The following is an 18,586-nucleotide window of genomic DNA, read 5'->3' on the forward strand; positions in this document are numbered from 1 at the left end:
GTATATGGTGCCGAGGAATTGAACCCGGGTCTTCGTGCATGCTAGGCAAGCACTCTACCACTAGGCCAAACTCCCAGCCCCTACTGTTAAAAATTTTTAAACATTGAGCTTATACCTTCTATTTGCTTCAGACATTTCACCTTTTATGTTGTTGTTGGCGGTGGTAGGGCTTGAACTCAGGGCCCAGGCACAGTCCCTAAACTCTTTTCCTCAAGGCTAGCACTCTACCACTTTGAGTCACAGCTCTACTTCCAGTTTTCTGGTGGTTAAAGATGTGTCCCATGAGGACTTTTCTGCCCAGGCTGGCTTTGAACCACAGTCCTCAAATCTCAGCCTTCTGAGTAGGTAGCTAGGATTATATTCATGAGTCACCAGCTCAATAGTTCTGCTACAGTAATTATCTAAAGCACTGTGCCTTAGCAGAAACTCTAAAGGTTTGTCTGTTTCTTTTTTTTTGGCCAGGACTGGGGTTTGAACTCAAAACCTGGGCACTGTCCTTGAGCTTTCTTAAGGCTAGAGCTGTACCACTTGATCCACAATACCACTTCTGGCTTTTTCTCTGTATGGAGGAATGGAACCTGAGTCTTTGTGCATGCTAGGCAAGTACTAGGCCAGACTAAAGGTTTTGATCAAAAGCATCTCCCTGTGACTGTGGTTTATTTTGTAATCTGGTCTAAGCCATTGAATCTCTAACTGGGCTTCAATTTCCTTGATTCAAAACTGGGAGAAGAGAATCTGAAATACAACGTATACCACGTATACCCCAAGTTGAGGTCCCAGATTCTAGAAGTTCATTTGTAATTCTAGTCTGTTTGTTAATGTCCTTCTTTATGAAGGGTCAAAAGCTTTGTAAAGCTGCCAACTAACATTCCATTAATAAAGATGAAAGATGATGGAGAATGCATTTTTAAAAGAAAGTTACTTCAGATAATCTACTGCCACTTGCAATATCCTGTAACAAAGATATCTTTCATTTTGCAACTTGCTTTCTGGGTGTATTTTTGTGAAAATGAATAAAAACAAAAGGAATTGTCTCATGATTACCTGTTCATTTATTTTATAAATATAGTCATGGCCTAGCATAGGGATAAGAAATACCCGATTCTTCAAATATTAAAATATATTTTGTATATTGTCTACTAAGACAATTCCTGAGGACAATTCTGATCTGTTCTGCGTTGCCTTTTGTTTTGTTTCTATTTTTCTTTCTTTCTTTCTCTTTCTTTTTTTAAATAAGATAGAATCTTGCTATATAACCCAGACTGGCCTTGAACTCTTGATAATCTTGCTTCAGCCTCTGAGTACTAGGATTAGAGACATGTGCCACCACAACATACCTTTTTCTATCAGGGTATTCTATGCCCCACCCCACCCCACCCCACCTGCATGCTGGAATCTTAGGTCACAGCCTTGAGCTCACTAGACAAGCACTGTACAACTGAAGTCATGCCCTAGTTCCTTATCATTTTTTTCCAAAGGTAGAAAATAGTCATATTTTCATTTTGAAAGTGATTTAGAAAGCCAGATCCTTTTTTATTGTAATTAATAAAAGGATTACATGATATTTGCCAGATAGAAGGTGCATTAATTCACATACATTGATACCCTTCCACATGTCTTGGTACTCAAAAAGCCAGATCCTTTTAAATGACAAACCACTATAATTTACAGTCTGTAGTCAAATGAGCCTATAAAATTTATTTTGCAAGAAAGTGGAAATGTAGCTTAGCAATAGAGCACTTGCTGAGCATACTACAGATCCTGGGTTTGATCCTAAGAACTGAAAAAAACAAATTTGTTTTGGCTACTTTCATTGCCCCATTGTAAAAAAAAAAAAAGCAAGAAAGAAAGAAAGAAAGAAAGAAAAAAAAGAAAGAATCACCAGATGCTGGTGGCTCACACCTATAATTCTAACTACACAGGAGTCTGAGATCTAAGGATCAGGGTTCAAAGCCATCCTAGACAGAAAAATCCTCATTCAAGAGACTAGTCTCCAATTAACTAAACACTCAAAAACTGGAAGTGAATAGCTAGGATTACTAATGTGAGCCACACTTTTCACACTACTCACAAAACACTCAAAGAAGAAAGAGGTTATACTACCTAGCTTCAGTAAATGGACCAAATTGTATGCACTAAATATTTCCACAGATATACAAAGCTGAGTAAGATAATACTGATACCCGAAACCCTCATTTAGAGTCCTCCCTGATATTCCCCTACCCTACGTACAGTTACAGGGTTGAGCCATCTGCTCAATGGCTGGTGCTCTACCTCTTGAGCCATACCTCCAAATTTCTGCAAGATGTCTTTAGAAGAGGCAGTTTTCAGTCTCAAGAAGTAAGCACAGAACCTTCTTTTTTTTTTGCACAGAACCTTCTTATTTAGATTCAAATGCATTTTATACAGGACCATTGATGAAATGATACAAGAATTATTAGTACTATCATTTCTTTTCCCTATTGGACCTATTTTTTGAAAACTAAATACATTCTTCAGCCAGAAATTTGTAATTGATGGATTAAAGTCATAGAATATGGATCAGTTTATCCTAGTTCTTATATTCTAAATTTTATTTTAAAATGCTTATTTAAAGTTATATCTCATAAGCTCAGCTTTTCATTTCTTTCCTAAATAAAGTAAACACAAAGTGATTTGAAGGAAGTTTGTTATCTCACCTGGTTGCCAGGTAAGCCTCCCCCTTCCCCAGTGTTATGCAATGTGAGGGACACAATGTTAATGTCTCTAAAGCACAGAGTGATGTTTACATGCTGAAGCTCTGGCACTGACAGGTGACTAGAGTCAAGTGTAAACCTCAGCATTTCTCATTCCCAGTCACATGTGTTGTGCAACAGGGAGCGGTGGGCACTGTGTGAAAGGTTGCCTAAAGAAAGTACTGCCCAGGCTTACGGATTACTCAGCTTCTTGCTGGCAGATATGTGTAATGAAGATACTGGAGGGCGTTTAGTGATGGACAGGCAGGCTGGCCAATGGAAACAACTGAAAGATGAAACTCAGTGCCTCGCAAACACTTGAATCTTGGCATGAAGTTTGATTTCTGAGGTGCAGGACCAAAAAACTACAGAAAAAGACCTTGTTTTCTGATATTTTATTATTTCCTATGATAGTGTTCTTCTATACAAACTTCAAGTTATTGCATCAATTTCTGGATGTGTTTGTTTAGAGTGAAAGTAAAACATAATTCCTACAAAAATATTTTTTCTCTTGGTGGAAGAATTAAGTTACTCTGTAGTAAAATGAAAACTATTTTGTATTTTAAAATATAAGTATTTTACAAATTTACAACTATCTTACAAATCAATAACAAATGATATAGAAAATGAGAAAAACAATAAGGAGAATAAAATCCCTTTTGCTAAGAATAGTTGTACTGTTAGAACATGCATTCTTGTTCTTTGAACTGTTTTACATGATTCTAGTTACACAAAGATTTTAAACTATTTTTTTGTAACTTACAAAACGCTTTTTCTCCCATCACGTGATCTAATTGTGTGTATGTGTGTGTGTGTGTGTGTGTGTGCCAGAAATATGGCTTGATAGGACACTTTCTTTCCCTTAGCTTTTTTTTTTTCCTCTTCAAGCCTGACACTCTACCATTTGAATTACACCTCCACTTTCTCCTTTTTGTTGGCTAATTGGAGATAGGAGTTTCATGAGCTTTTCCATCCAAGCTGGTTTGGAAATACAACTATAAGTAGCTAGGATTACAAGTGTGAGCTATCAGACTCTGGCTTAACCATCATTAGTTAACTGGCTTAAATATCATTCCATTTAAAAATAAAAACAAAAATGATAAAACTATATGATTAAACTAACATTCATCTTAATTATTCTAACAAATAGGCTCTTTCCAGTTCCTGTTATTATAAATAGTGCTAAAATGAACATGACTTGAAATATAGCTTTTTTAAGAATATTTTTAATTCCACTTGAATTATTTATGTCAAACACAAAAGTTACATAAAACATATTCATTCAGTTTAAAGAAAGATAATAAAATAAGTAGCTGAGCCCAGCACAGGTGGCTCGGGTTGTAATCCTAGCTACCTGCAAGGTTGCAACCAGGAGGACTGTGATTCAAAGCCAGCCCAGATACAAAAATCCTTGAGTGTGAACTATGAGCAAAAAAATCTGATATAGGGAATAAAATAGAGTCTATAACCCCAAAGTCCCTTGAGTTCTCCTAGTTATATGCCTCTTTCTTTCTCTATAGAGGTAACTAACAGCCTAATCTATCCATTGCATTTTTTCCCTGTATTTTAGATTTTTCCCGTTAGTTTTTTTTTTAAGAATTTGTTAATTACACTAAGTGGGTTGTGTGTTTGTCAAGCTAATTTCTGAGTTTTCTGAAATGCATTCATTTATATTTTCTTTTTCTTTTTGCTAGTCTTGATGCTTGAACTCAGGGCTTGGGACTGTCCTTGGACACTTTTTGCTTAAGGCTAGTAGCACCCTGCCACTTGAACCACAGTGCCATTTCAGGCTTTTTCTGTGTACATGGCACTGAGGAATCAAACCCAGAGTTTCGTGCATGCTAGGTGAGCACTCTACCACTAGGCCAAACTCCCTGCCCTGCATTCACTTATATTTCTACTCTAGAAATTGTAAGACTTGAGATAGGGAAGGCCCACAGACTATAGAAACATCAGCCTCAACCTGAGCTCTGCCCTGATGGCTTTCCTAAACAGGAGTGGTGAGGAGTTAGGCTGACAACCTTTACTCCAGACAGGGACCATTCTCATTTACCATTGCAAGGCCCATAATTCTAGGCCAGGGGCCCAACGTCAGGAGTTCTACATATCTGATCTGGCTACTGGCCCCAATAAACCAAATAAAAAGACGAGCAATTGTGAAAGGAGCCAGAGTGGGAAGTAGCAAAGGCAGCACTTGAGCCTGTCTGAGCTTTAGGTACAAAAAGCAGGTTTGGGCCCTAGGGGAGAAAGATGTGCATAATTAGTAAACAGTCCCAGTCATAGGTAGTCTGGTCTGTATCTCAGGATTGTTCAGGCATGCCCTTGTTACAGTAAGTCATGGTTGTCTGACAGAGGATCATCCTGTCCCCGAACCCAGGATGTTTATCAGTCCTGTCCCTCTGAAACCAGGTTTTTATGCCTTACATCTTGCAAAGTTCAGGAGTCTGAAGTCAGGTCTAGCCACTTCCCACTATATGCCAAATAAAGAAACATAGTGAAGGGCAGAAAAAAGAGACTTATAACAAGGCAGCCATGGAAAGACATCTTCAGCCTATAGACATTGACTTTAGTTTAAATGGAGGTGGGAGCGGTGGGGAAAGGGATGCATAGTTAAAATAGCTGGTTGGTCGTTAATCTCATTCTTTGTTTTTGGAGTCCTGGAGAGTTGTTACCACTTTATTACTACAACTTTATAGGAACGAGGTGGTTTCCAGAATTTTGGGCTGTTTCCTTCAAAATGATAAGAAGGCATTGCCTGTTCAGGGGCAGGGAAGAGCACGGTTTGCCTTCCATATGAGATTTTGACCAGTAAATTTTCTTTCTTGGAGCCCCAGGTGATCATAAAGTTGATTGCAACAGAGAATAGCTCTGATCAAGGGGCACAAAGTTGGAGACGTTTTAGTTAGTTTCCAGGGCCCAGTGAAAGCATATTTTAGGTTACCTCTTACACTTCCTGGGTTCTAAGGTGGCTGAAAAACAACTGAGGAAAAAGAAAACAACAACAAATCAATGGATGACAGAATGATTCAGTGCAATGAATACTGATACAAAACGGAGACCTTGGGCCGGGAGTTTGGCCTAGTGGTTAAAGTGCTTGCCTAGCATGCATGAAGACCCGGGTTCGATTCCTCGGTACCACATACATAGAAAAAAGCCAGAAGTGGTGCTGAGGCTCAAGTGGTAGAGCTCTAGCCTTGAGAAAGTCCAAGGACAGTGCTCAGGCCCTGAGCTCAGGCCCAGGACTGGCAAAAACAAAACAAAACAAAAAAAAAAATGGAGACCTTTAAAATGCTTAGCTTTATCCTATCTTCAGTTAATTTGTACCAAGTCAAGAGTCTGTGCTTTCCAGTAAAAGCAGTTTCTAAGTACCTATAGGGTTTTTCTCCCTCCTTTCTGTATTCCCCTTTACTACTGAGTTGTTTGGTTTTTGAGTTATTGTTTATATGTTATTGTTGTTTTGATCACTCACTCATTTAAAAATGAGCAGTTTTGCACCAAGAGCATGGCCTAGTGATAGCGTGCTTGCCCAGCATGCATGAAGCCCAGGGTTCGATTCCCTGGTACCACATACATAGAAAAAGCTGGAGTGGTGCTATGGCTCAGCCAGTAATCCTAACACTTGGAAAGCAAAGGCAGGAGGACTGAGATTTTGAAGCCAACTATGTTTAAAAAACAAATTAAGCGGGCCGGGAGTTTTGCCTAGTGGTTAAAGTGCTTGCCTAGCATGCCTAGGACTGTCAAAAAAAAAAAAAGAACAAAAAACAAATTAAGCTAGGGGTTTAACTTAGTGGTTGAATATGTCCAAGGCCCTTGGCCTAGCACACACACACAAAATACTAATATAAAGACACAAACTACTAGTCAGTAGTAGTATCTCTCAGTCACTGATGGTCAGTGATAGAACATAAGGTTAGTTGACCTTCGGGCCTGTAGTAAAATGCATAAGCACTGTTTTTTTTTTTGTTTTGTTTTTTTTAAACTGTCTGCATCAGGAGGTATTTGCTGATCTCAGATAACCCTGAATCCATTGGATATCTTTAGAATCATTATCTGAGTACGGGAACCAGCAATCTGCAGTTTGATACGCATCCCAGATAAACCTTCAAAATCCCAATCTTGAGAGGAACTACCTTAGACCCAGTCCACCCTTCAGAGAAATCTTCCCAGGTTGGTGTTTGTATACACACTGAGGCAGAACAGTTATCTACTTTGGGATCCTCTGTGTGAATTCATTGTGATGTTTGACTAGGTGAGAATAGAAACATTCCTTTTTTGTGTGTGTGCCAGTTCTGGAGCTTGAACTCAGGGCCTGAGCACTGTCCTTGGACTTTCTCAAGGCTAGAACTCTATCACTTGAGCCACAGCACCACTTCTGGCTTTTTTCTATGTATGTGGTACCAAGGAATTGGACCTGGGCCTTTGTGAATGCTAGGCAAGCACTCTACTACTAGGCCAAACTCCTAGCCCAACATTCAGTTCTTTACCTCTCTACCAGTCTAAAATAGTAAGATCTGAAAATCAAGTCACACTTCAATATGTTGTAGGGATGTATTTGTATTAAATTAGTGGTAGGTTTTCATTGACTAGACAAGAGTAAAGGTTAGGCACAAGATAGGTGATAGGTATCAGGGATGGGGCCGAGAGTGTGGCCTACTGGTAGAGTGCTTCCTTAACATGCATGATGCTGTGGGTTCAATTCCTTGGTACCATATGCATAGAAAAATCCCCAAGTGGTGCTGTGGCTCAAGTGGTAGAGCACTAGTCTTGAGAAAGCTCAAGGACAGTGCCCAGAACCTGAGTTCAAGCCCTAGGACTGGCAAAAAAAAAAAAAAAGAGGAAAAAAAAGAAAAAGAAAAGAAACAAAGAAAAAGAAAAAAAAAGATAGGTATAAGAGAAGACATTCATTTCAGTTGAAGGAAAGACTACGGTTCATTATTCCTTTTTTGTTGTTTGTTTGTTTTGCCAAGCCATTGCTTTTTCTTAGTTTTGGTTTTGCTTGTTTGGTATATGTTTAGGTTCTGGCATCTCTTGCATCATGTGTGCTAGGCAATCTCTGGAGCCTAGGTCTACATTACCAGTCCTTTTCTTCTGTTTTGAGTTGTGCCCTTGTCCATAACTTTGATATTTGAAATTTTTTGCCTTTAGCCATTGGCTTGCACAACATAGCTTATACAATAATTATCTCTGAAGCTGGGCTCACAAAGCCTAGAACCATTTATAAAAAACAAAAGTGAGGAATATTAGCTGTTAAGAAGAAAAGCTAAAAGACAGGATTGGAGAAATGATAGGAAGGCAGAAAGAGAACACCAAGTCAGAAAAGAACCATCCCAAGAAGTCTGAGAGTCACTCTCTTTATACATAGTTCACCCTCAATTTAGCTACACCGAAAGTAGCTTGAGTAACTGTTAAACAAATGATCCTTTGAATACATATGAGGTTCTAGTTAATGCTCACCTGCTATCAGACTCAGGAAAGTTATTCCCTGTAGCTGCCGAACAACTGCACTGTGAAAGGACATAGATGAGTACTTATATCCAGCAATAATAATTAGGGATAGTATACATTTCAATAATGAACATATTTATGCTCTCTCTCTCTCTCTCTTTTCTTTTTGTTGGTCATGGGACTTAAACTCTGGGCTTGGGCATTGTTCCTGAGTTCTTCAGCTCAAGGTTACCGCCCTACCTCTGGAGCCACTGCGCCACTTTCGGTTTTCAGGTGGTTAACTGGAAATAGCAGTCTTATGGACTTTTGTTCCTGGGCTTTGCACCTTGATACTCAGCCTCCTTACAGGTGTGAGCCACCGTACCCAGCAACATGTTTATGCTCTTAAGTTTGAACAGATCTAACCCAGAGAAAATGAAATGGATATGAGATAATTGGTAAAATATTACACTGTTGCAAATAAGCTAAGAATACTTGAATGTAGTGACAAGAAAAATAGTAAAAACACAAATAACAAACTATGTGTATATCATGTATTTTTGGAGACTATTAAAATTATATTTCTATGTGGGTGTTGGTGGCTCCACTTGTAATCCTTCCTATCTACTTAGGAGACTGTGATCTGAGGATCATGGTTCAAAGCCAGCCCTGGCAGAGCTAGGGGTCTTATCTCCCAATTAACCATCAAGAAACCAGAAGTGGAGCTGTGGTTCAAGTGGTAGAATGCTAGCTTTGAGCAAAAATACTCAGGACAGCACCCAATCCTGTGGTACCAAAGAATGGAATCTAGTGCTTCATGCATGGTAGGCAAGCAATCTACCACTAGACCATACTCCTGCCCCTTATTTTTTATTTTTAAATTTAATGTTTATTATTATTATTATTATTATTATTATTATTATTATCTTTGGTGCTGGTCCCAGAGTTTGAACTTGGGGCCTGGGCACTGTTCTAAAATTTTGTGCTCAAGGCTAGTGCATTACCACTTCAGGCCACAGCCACAGCTCTACTTCTGGCTTTTTAGTAGTTAATTAGAGATAAAAGTCTCACTGACTGTCCTGCCAGGCTATCTCTGAACTGTGATGCTCAGATCTCAGCCTTCTGAGAGCCTGGGATTACCAGCATGAGTCAGTGACACCTGGTTTAATTTTATGTTTAGAATAATTGTCCAGACTTCTGTCAAAGTTATTCTCCTGACTTAACCTCCTCTTCCTCTTCCCTTGCTAACCCTACCTCTTTTCTTTTCCAAATGCCAGTAGTTTTGTTCATGCTTGAAGATGGAGTCAGCTTCTCAAAAGAAAATAAAAACTGTCCTGAAGTGATAAAATGCTCCAAGCACTGTGTCTCCCAATGTGGTGCTTCCTTCTCTCTTTCCACTCTTCCCTTCCTCTATTCCTTTTTTTTTGGGTACCTGGATTTTTTTTTTTTAATTTTTAATTTTTAATTTTTTTGCCAGTCCTGGGGCTTGAACTCAGGGCCTGAGCACTGTCCTTGGGCTTTCTCAAGGATAGCACTCTACCACTTGAGCCACAGTATCATTTCTAGCTTTTTCTATGTATGCGGTTCCAAGGAATCGAACCCTGGTCTTCGTGCATGCTAGGCAAGCACTCTACCACTAGGCCAAACTCCCGGTCCCGGGTACCTGGATTTTAACTCAGGACTTAGTGTTCACTTGGTTTGCTTGCTTAGTTGGCCCTCTACTACTTGAACTATGTTTCTAAACTCTATTTGCTCTTTTTGAAATGATGTCTTTAAGACTTTTCTGTATGGTCTGTGATCCTTCAGATCTCAGCCTCCTGAATTACTAGGCTTATAGGCATTAGCCACCAGTGCCTAGCTCCACAGTGCTTCTCTAGCCAAGGAGGCTGAAGAGCTTAAACTGGGGTTTAGGTGATGAGGTCGAGTACCACAGTGGCTTTGAATGTGGCCATGGCTCTTTAGGATTGTGCCTGCTCCAGGAAGTGGCAAAAGAATAGACATTTACAAGAAGGATGGTATCAGGAAAAGGAAGGAATGTGCTGGAGAAGAAAGATTATGATGATGTTACCAGAATTGCTAGTTAAGGCAAATGCTCTGGTTCTGTGAGTCTTAACAGACTGAGCTTGGCACCTGTCCCAATATACCAATTAATAACCAGTTAAATAGAGGAGTAGGGGTGAAGGGAAGAAAAAGGAAATTTAACCAATGCAGCCACGTGGGGAGTAGACCAACTGAGTAAGGAGGTCAGGTGTGGTAGGTGCCATATTGGCCACATGGTGAATAGCAGGGACTGGTATCTTGTCTTCATGCTGGGGGAAGGGAAGTCCCACCCCCCAGGTGATAAGTCTGCCTGAATTCCTAGAAGGTAAGTCCCAGTCAAGGTTGATGGTTGTGCTAAAGTACATGGAGACAGGGGTGAGCCCTTGGCATATAGATTACTGAGCCTGTCGTTCCAGTGCCAGGACTGGGAATTTCCTGTGACCCTGCCCTCTGATCTGACCCTATTTAGGCGTGGCCCAGCCCAGGCACCATTATGACATGCCACGTGTCTCTCTGTGTTAGTGACCTGTCTTCTGTTTCCTGTCTCCTGGCTGTTTTTTGGTCATCATAGCGTCCCAATTCAGTTCTTGGTTTGTTGGTAATGTTTTCGTTGCTTTCCTCTCTGGCTTTCATGTTCTGTTTCCTAACTGTGTTAAGTGTATGTGTGGGCTGCAGGCCTTTGCTACAATTGGCTGCCTTCAGACTGCAAGCCTGACAGGCTTCTAATAAAGACTATTGTTATTATTTTTTTTTATTTTGGTTGTTGGTGGTGGTGGCGATCATGGGGCTTGAGCTCTGGGTCTGGGTGCTGTCCCTGAGCTCTTCAGCTCAAATCTAGTGTTCTTCCTCTTGAGCCACAGCACCACTTCCAGTTTTCTGGTAGTTAATTGGAGATAAGTCTCATGGTTTTTTGTTTCTGGGTTGGCTTTGAACCGAGATCCTCAGATCACAGCCTCCTGAGTAGCTAGGATTACAGGTGTGAGCCACTGGCACCAGACATGAAATTAATCTTAACAAAGTAGAAAACAAATCATATGTGAACATAAAGTAAATTTAAAAAAATACAGGGGCTGGATGCATAACATAGTGGTAGAGTGCTCACCTATGTGTTCTATGCACAAAGCCCTAGGTTCAATTCCTTGCTACCACATATACACAAAAAGGCAGAGTGGTGCTGTGGCTCAGGTGGCAGAGTGCTAGCCTTGAGCAAAAAAAAAAAAAGTGTCCAAGGTCAGTACCCAGGCCCTGAGTTCAAGCTCCAGAACTGGCAAAAACAGAACAAAACAAAACAGTGAACATTCAATGATGTTAAATGTAACTCACAACAAATAAAATATGAACACAATCTAGGGAAATCAAGAACCAGTCATCTAAGAAGAGTAAGACTTTTCTGGAATCCTCCAACTCAAAGCACATCTGTAAATCAAAGAATGTCCTTCACCACCAAGGCCTATTGCCCAGACCCAGTCTCCTTACTTCATTTTTACTTACCTGTTGGACATCTGTAGACCTCCATGACGAGCTAGTGCTTTCAATAAAAGTAATTTCTTTCTTTTTTTTTTTTTGCCAGTCCTGGGCTTGAGCTCAGGGCATGAACCCTGTCCTTGGACTTTCTCAAGGCTAGAGCTCTACCACTTGAGCCTCAGCACCACTTCCAGCTTTTTCCTATGAGGAATTGAACCTGGGTCTTTGTGCATGCCTGGCAGGCACTCTACCACTAGGCCAAACCCCCGGCTCAGTAAAAGTAATTTCTAAGTACCTATTGTAGCAGCAACAGAAGATAGCCAAGGAGAGAATGGCTATATGACAGAACATGCAAATACCCATAGAGAACATCATAGTAAATGAGATAAATTAAATTTAAATATATTGAATGTTCTATGTAGCAGGCTTTGCTCTAGTTTAAACATAATTTCAATCTACTCAGTAATTCTATGAGATTAGAGGTGCTTTTATTATTTGTACTCTGATTCCTCAGCAAAGGAAACTAAGAGATAGAGATTTAGAAGTTTGCCTGAATAGAGGCAGGGCTGGAAACCAAGTCCATATAGTTCAAAACCTGTGCTCTTATCTATTATCCTTTGAATATGGAGGCATAGCTCTTTGACAGAAGAATGAGGATAGAATAAAAGCAAAGAGTAGAGGGAAGCAAAAAACGAGACAAGGGGTAGAAGAATCACAGAGATAGAAAATGCAGAACAGTATAAAGACATGAAACAGAATACACACCTTTTTAGATGGGGAAAGACTTACTGGGTTGTTTGTTGTTACATTTAAGTTTCAATGTAATAGGTAAATCAAGGACAGTAAGGAAATTGTTCCTTGATAAAGGAAAAAAATCAATGAAATTCTATAATCCAAAATCCAACAGACTGAGGTTTAGAGCTAGCAGCCCATTGGAGGGGTGGGTCTTCTCTCCACGACTGCTGAGAATTCATGGGAAGCTTAGTGCCTCAGATATACTTAAATAATAGGATATCCTGATGTGAATAATATAGGACTCAGATCTGCAGGAGATGGGCTCAATTACTTTTCCTGTTACCTAGATTAACGACTGGGTTCAAAAACAAGTTCCAGGTTTGGGCTCTGATGTCTTTTAAACACTGGGTCTATTATTGGGTGTCCATGGCTCCTAACCTGTAATCTTAGCTACTCAAAGCTGAGATCTGAGGATCTTCGATTTGAAGCCAGCCTATGCAGGAAAGTCCATGAAACTTACTCTAATTACCCACCCAAAAGCAGGAATGGTAGAGTGATAGTGTTGAGCAAATAGCTCAGACTCAGAGACTGCTCAGGCCTTAAGATCTAGGATCAGCACACACACATATACACAGAGTGGGGAGGGGGAGAAAGGGGGAAATGGGCAGGGAGAAAGCTGGGTCAAAAAAAAAAAAAGCCAGATTGGGGCTGGGAATGTGGCTTAGTGGTAGAATGCTTATCTATCATTCCTAAAGCTCTGAGTTCCATTCCTCAGTATCACAGAAAAACAGAAAAAGCCAAAAGTGACACTGTGGCTCAAATGGTAGAGTGCTAGCCTTGAGGAAAAGAAGCTCAAGGACATTGTCCAGGCCCTGAGTTCAAGCCCCAGGACTGGCAAAAAAAAAAAAAAAAGCCAGGTTATCATGCCCAGCTCCAGTGTCTGATCTTGTTGTGTGGCCTGTCTCTCAGCCCCCAGGATCTAAAGTATTGACTGATCTAGTCGCCTCCTGATTTTCCCAACTTTCACTCACACAGCTCTTCTGGGAGCAATGAATTTGTGCTTTGGGTGGTATTTACTCCTCCCCCAATCTGGCTTCGTGAACTCTCTGAGCTTTTTTTGCTCAAGACTAATGCTTTACCACTTAAGCTACAGCTCCACTTCCAGTTTTTGGTGGTTACCTGAACCTAAGAGATAAGATTTCCTGCCTAGGCTGGCTTCAAACTATGATCCTAAGATCTCAGCCTTCTGAGTAGCTAGGATTACAGATGTTAGCCATTGGTACCTAGCAAAAATATATTTTTAAAAATTTATTTTATTGTAAAGGTGATGTACAGAAGGGTTACAGTTACATAAGGCAATGAGTATATTCCTTGTGGAGCATTGTTACCCTTTCCTCCTTTTTTTCTCATTTTCCCTCCCCCCAAATTGTAAATTGCATTGCCAACGTAATGTCTTATGATTATTGCTGCTGCACTAGTTTACCCTTTGTCCTTGTTTCACCATTTTGTTATTCCCCTTCCCTTTCCCAAATCAGGTAAACGTATATATAAGACACAAATTAAAAAGTACCAAAGTAAAAAAGTGACAACAGGGGATAAACCAAAGGAAAAAATGAAAGAAGAAAGAAATAACTTTACACAGTACATTAAACACACACACACACACACACACACACACACACACACAATCTTGTTTCCATATCTTGGAATTTATTTCAATTAGTATCATTTTATAAGGTCATATGTACATAGCTACTGAACTATTGTGGTCCTCTGCAATGACTATCTTAGACATATACTAATTATTACAAATGAGGGAAACCATAGAGCGTATATTTCTTTGGGTTTTACTTCAAGACTTCCAAGTCTTTCTATTTCCTTGCAAATAGGGTGATGCCATTCTTTCTGATGGAAGCATAGAATTCCATTGTGTATACCTACCACTCATTCTTTCCTTCTTTCTTTTCTTCTCTCTCTCTCTCTTTCTCTCTCTCTCTCTCTCTCTCTCTCTCTCTCTCTCTCTCTCTCTCTCTCTCTCTCTCTCTCTTTCTTTCTTTCTTTCTGTCATGGGGTTTGAACTCTAGGCCTGGGCACTGTCCCTGAGCTCTTTAGCTCAAGGCTACCTCCTACTCCTTGAGCCACCGCCTCATTTCCCATTTTCTAGTGATTAACTGGAGATCAGAGTCTCACATTTTTTTAGTGCCCGGACTGACTTTGAACCACAATCCTCAGATCTCAGCCTCCTTAGTAGCTAGGATTACAGGCGTGAACCACTGTGCCTGGCTATATACCACATTTTCTAGATCCATTAATCTATTGAGGGGCATTTGGGTTGGTTTCATATCTTAGCTCTGGTAAATAATGCTGCAATAAACATAGTTGCCAGCAAGAATAATTTTTTTTGGCTCATTTCTTTTTTTTTATTGTAATTAGTAAAAGGGTTACATGGTATTTGCCAGATAGAAGGTACATTAATTCACATACATTGATACCCTTTCACATGTCTTGGTACCCATTTCCCTCCCCCCCACACCCCCCACCCGTCTTGGTTTTCCCCCCTTCCCTATCAGCAAGAATAATTTTTAAAGCTCCCTTCCCCCTGTCAATGGTTGTCCCTAAATAGGAAGTACATAATTGTCAATCTGAGGAACTCCATTTCTGTTTACTTGCATATCTCTCTTTCATATTGACTGTAGTAACCTTCAAAGGCAGATGAAGATTTTTCAGTTAGCTAGAGAGAACAGGACTTTAAGGAAGACTTTCAGATTAAGCAGCAAAGAAAATCACTAACCATGAAAACATAATTCTTAATTTTTCCTGGAAGATTTGACAACAAACTGGAAATCATCTTCCCATTTGGGAGGCAAAGAGTAGATCTAGAGCTAGAAGTCTGGCTCAAAGTGTTACAGTACCTGCTTAAAAAGGGCAAGGCCCTAAGTTTAAACCCTAGTACCCTTGTATTTTATATTCTTACTGGAGCCTAGGGCTCTAAAGTTTTTGTTTGCAGCAGAACTAACCAGGTGCCTTGGCCTATAACAGTTAGGCTCAGAACAATGCCATTTTCTTAATTACTTACCTTAATCTTATCTTTAATCAGTGTAGCCCTGAGTCCAGTCCCCTTTTTTTTTTTTTTTTTTTTTGGTTGGTTGTGGGGCTTGAAAGCTGGCTCTGGGCACTGTCTCTGAGCTCTTCAGTTCAAGGCTAGCACTCTACCACTTGAGCCACAGCACCACTTCCAGTTTTCTGGTGGTTAATTGGACATAAGAGTCTCATGGACTTTCTTGCCAGGGCTGGCTCTGAACCTCGATCCTCAGATCTCAGCCTCTTGAGTAGCTAGGATTACAGGTGTCAGCCATGGGCATGCCAGTCTGAGTCCAGTCTTTTTGTCCTCTTTACAAAATAGTGCCTTAGATTTGCATTAGATTTGTACAGTATAGGGAGTGCAAATAACCTTAGGATGAAGGACTGAAGAACACAAACATACAAATACTTTTGTAGAACTAGGACAGTGTCTTAGTTACTCAGCAAACTGAGCTCTAACTCTGTGATACATTTTTTTTTTTTGCCAGTCCTGGGCTTGAGCTCAGGGCCTGAGCACTGTCCTTGGACCTTCTCAAGGCTAGAGCTCTACCACTTGAGCCTCAGCACCACTTTTGGCTTTTTGCTATGTATGTGGGGTAACAAGGAATTGAACCCGGGTCTTCGTGCATACTAGGCAAGCACTCTACCACCAGGCCTCTGAGAGACATCTTTGATATTGTCCAATGCTTGTGAGAAACTCCATCCAAAGTAGAATTTAGAGAAGGTAAAAACTCTCTCCCTATTCTTCCCCCACCTCCACAGATGAGTTAAGAAACTTAAAGGCTAGGAGACAGAGTAGATGGCCCGATTTTACCAATTATGGGAATCCTGGACACTTGCCTGGGTGTACAAAACAAATGAACACATACCTTTTAAGTTCTTCAGTTCATTAGGTAACAAGGAATATGCTTCAAGTGAAAGAATTTAAAGTCACATGCCTGGAACTTTTCTTATTTAGCCTGTCTCCTTTGTTGACAATGCATAACCAGAAATATCTCCTAAGATATTCATGAGACTAGATCCTAGTTATGTGTAAACAGGAATTTTCATTTGAGTCATAATTAGTCTCTAGATAATTAACTCATGAACTGGTGGCTAAAATTTTCCTTTATGGTATGCCTTAGATTCTTACTAAAGTTAAGCTTATGGAAAAGGGAGAAGAGTTAATCTGGTTGGAGGAAACATTACTATTTGATATGCTTCCCAAACCAGTTTAACTTGATTTTACTGTGTATTTGAACTAGTTTGACTTGAATTTTGCTATATTTTTCATTGGTCAAGTATGAGAAGTCTTCTTATTTGCTGAGTTATAAAACAGTTCTTTAATTTGTTACTTGATTCCTTAAATAGCTTGTTTTAATCTAGCTTTTTTGACTTTCTCCATGAGCATTCAGTCACCGCTTACTCATTAGTTGGAGTCAGGCTTTGAAACCACCTGCTGAAGGCCAAATGATTGGGAAGAAAGAAATTGGGCCAAATGTATTCTTTTAACTGATATTGAAATAGAGTTGACTTAAGCATCAAGCCAAAGCCAAAAATGAAATCAGGAACACAGAAAAAGAACAAGGTGATTCTGAAGTTTGCTTCTAAATTGAATAGAAGTCTGCAGCAAGTTACATCTCTTTCAGTTATGAGAGAGCCAGTTGGCTGCTGTGGTAGTTCCTAGCTCTTAATATCTTGAATTCAGCTCTTTCCCCCCTTGTTCAAGGATACTTCTCTTGAAAGTCATGACAATATTCAATTGTCAACATGCTGTGGAAGGCACTTGCTCTGCTGACTTTTTAAAAAAGGCCTTTATTAGAAAGCTAACTTTGTGCGATCTCATTCTGGAATAAATCTATATCAGAGCATGCTAAAGTCTTACTGATGAGCCAGTTTTGAATAAAGTCTGAGCTGGGAAAGGAACCTTTATTGGGATGACGGCCAAGAAGCCAGTCAGTTGTAGCTGTGACTTGAAAGGTCATTGGCTCACTTGCAAGAATGCTGGCAGTCTCAACATTTGCTACAAATTCTTCTTTAGTCAACTGTTTTTGAATTTCTTTTCCACTGGGAAACTCAAGAATGTTCAGCCTGTGTATTTCAGTTTCAGCTGATTTCTTCCTGGGAGATGTTAGGAATGAAGTCCTGTAACACCCCATGTGAGTCAGAGGTCAGGAGACAGGATGGCTTCCAAGTTCTTGGCAAATAGTCATCGGCTCTCCCTCCCTATGACTCAGTCCTGCCTCTCCAATGGTATACACAATATGCCTGGAGAAGCACCTGAAGCTGATCCCAAAAGCTCAGAAACAGAAAGGTTCTCAGCCTGACAGACTGTTAAGTAGCTTACACAATAATGAGAAATTATGTGGGTGCACTTTCAGTGCTAAAACTAGTAGAAATCCTAGGCAAATGGAAATAATTTCTCATATCGTGCCTAACCATTCTGCATAGAAGAAATTAAAGCCCAGAAGGCTCATTTGCCCAAGCTAACAATTTGTCAGAGGCAGATTTAGGATCACAATCCAGATCTAATGGTGCTGAGGCTAAGTGCTCTACGCAAGAACTTTATTTTAAATCTAGAGTGCTTTGTATAAAATAGGTATTTATATTTATGTTACAGATGCCTTTGAATTCAAGGGATATATTTTTCACAGATACTTTATTTCTAATTAGCAACGGATCTCATTCAAGGCAATCATGAATCAATGGCAAAATCAAGTCTCTGCTCTAGAGTCTGAACAAAATGACAAGAACAAAGGGCCAGAAAGCTTAGTGAATAATAACAGAAGTAGTTAAACAACCAGAATGGTACAAAGAGGTACAAATTGACTGAGTGAAACTGCAGCAGAGAACATAAAGAAATATAGCAGGGGATATAAACACCAAAGAGAAGGAAGCATTTTCCTATCCCTGGACAAAAAGCATGGCAAAAAGATTGTAATTCTGACAAGGAAGAAAGGTAATCATAAAGACACTCCCCTCCAATTTGGTAATGACCAAGTATTGAGAAAATAGTATCACCTGACATTCATGGTTCTGTCTTTTCAAAGAACCCAGAAATATGCCTGTTCCTTCTAGGTCTGACATTTGCCCTATTTTCCTTGTCAGTTTTCTTCTCTGGATACTGAATATTTTATAAAGCAGCACAA

Source organism: Megascapheus bottae, chromosome 14 (assembly GCF_031878675.1).
Source record: "Megascapheus bottae isolate mThoBot1 chromosome 14, mThoBot2.hap1, whole genome shotgun sequence".
Taxonomy (NCBI): Eukaryota; Metazoa; Chordata; class Mammalia; order Rodentia; family Geomyidae; genus Megascapheus; species Megascapheus bottae.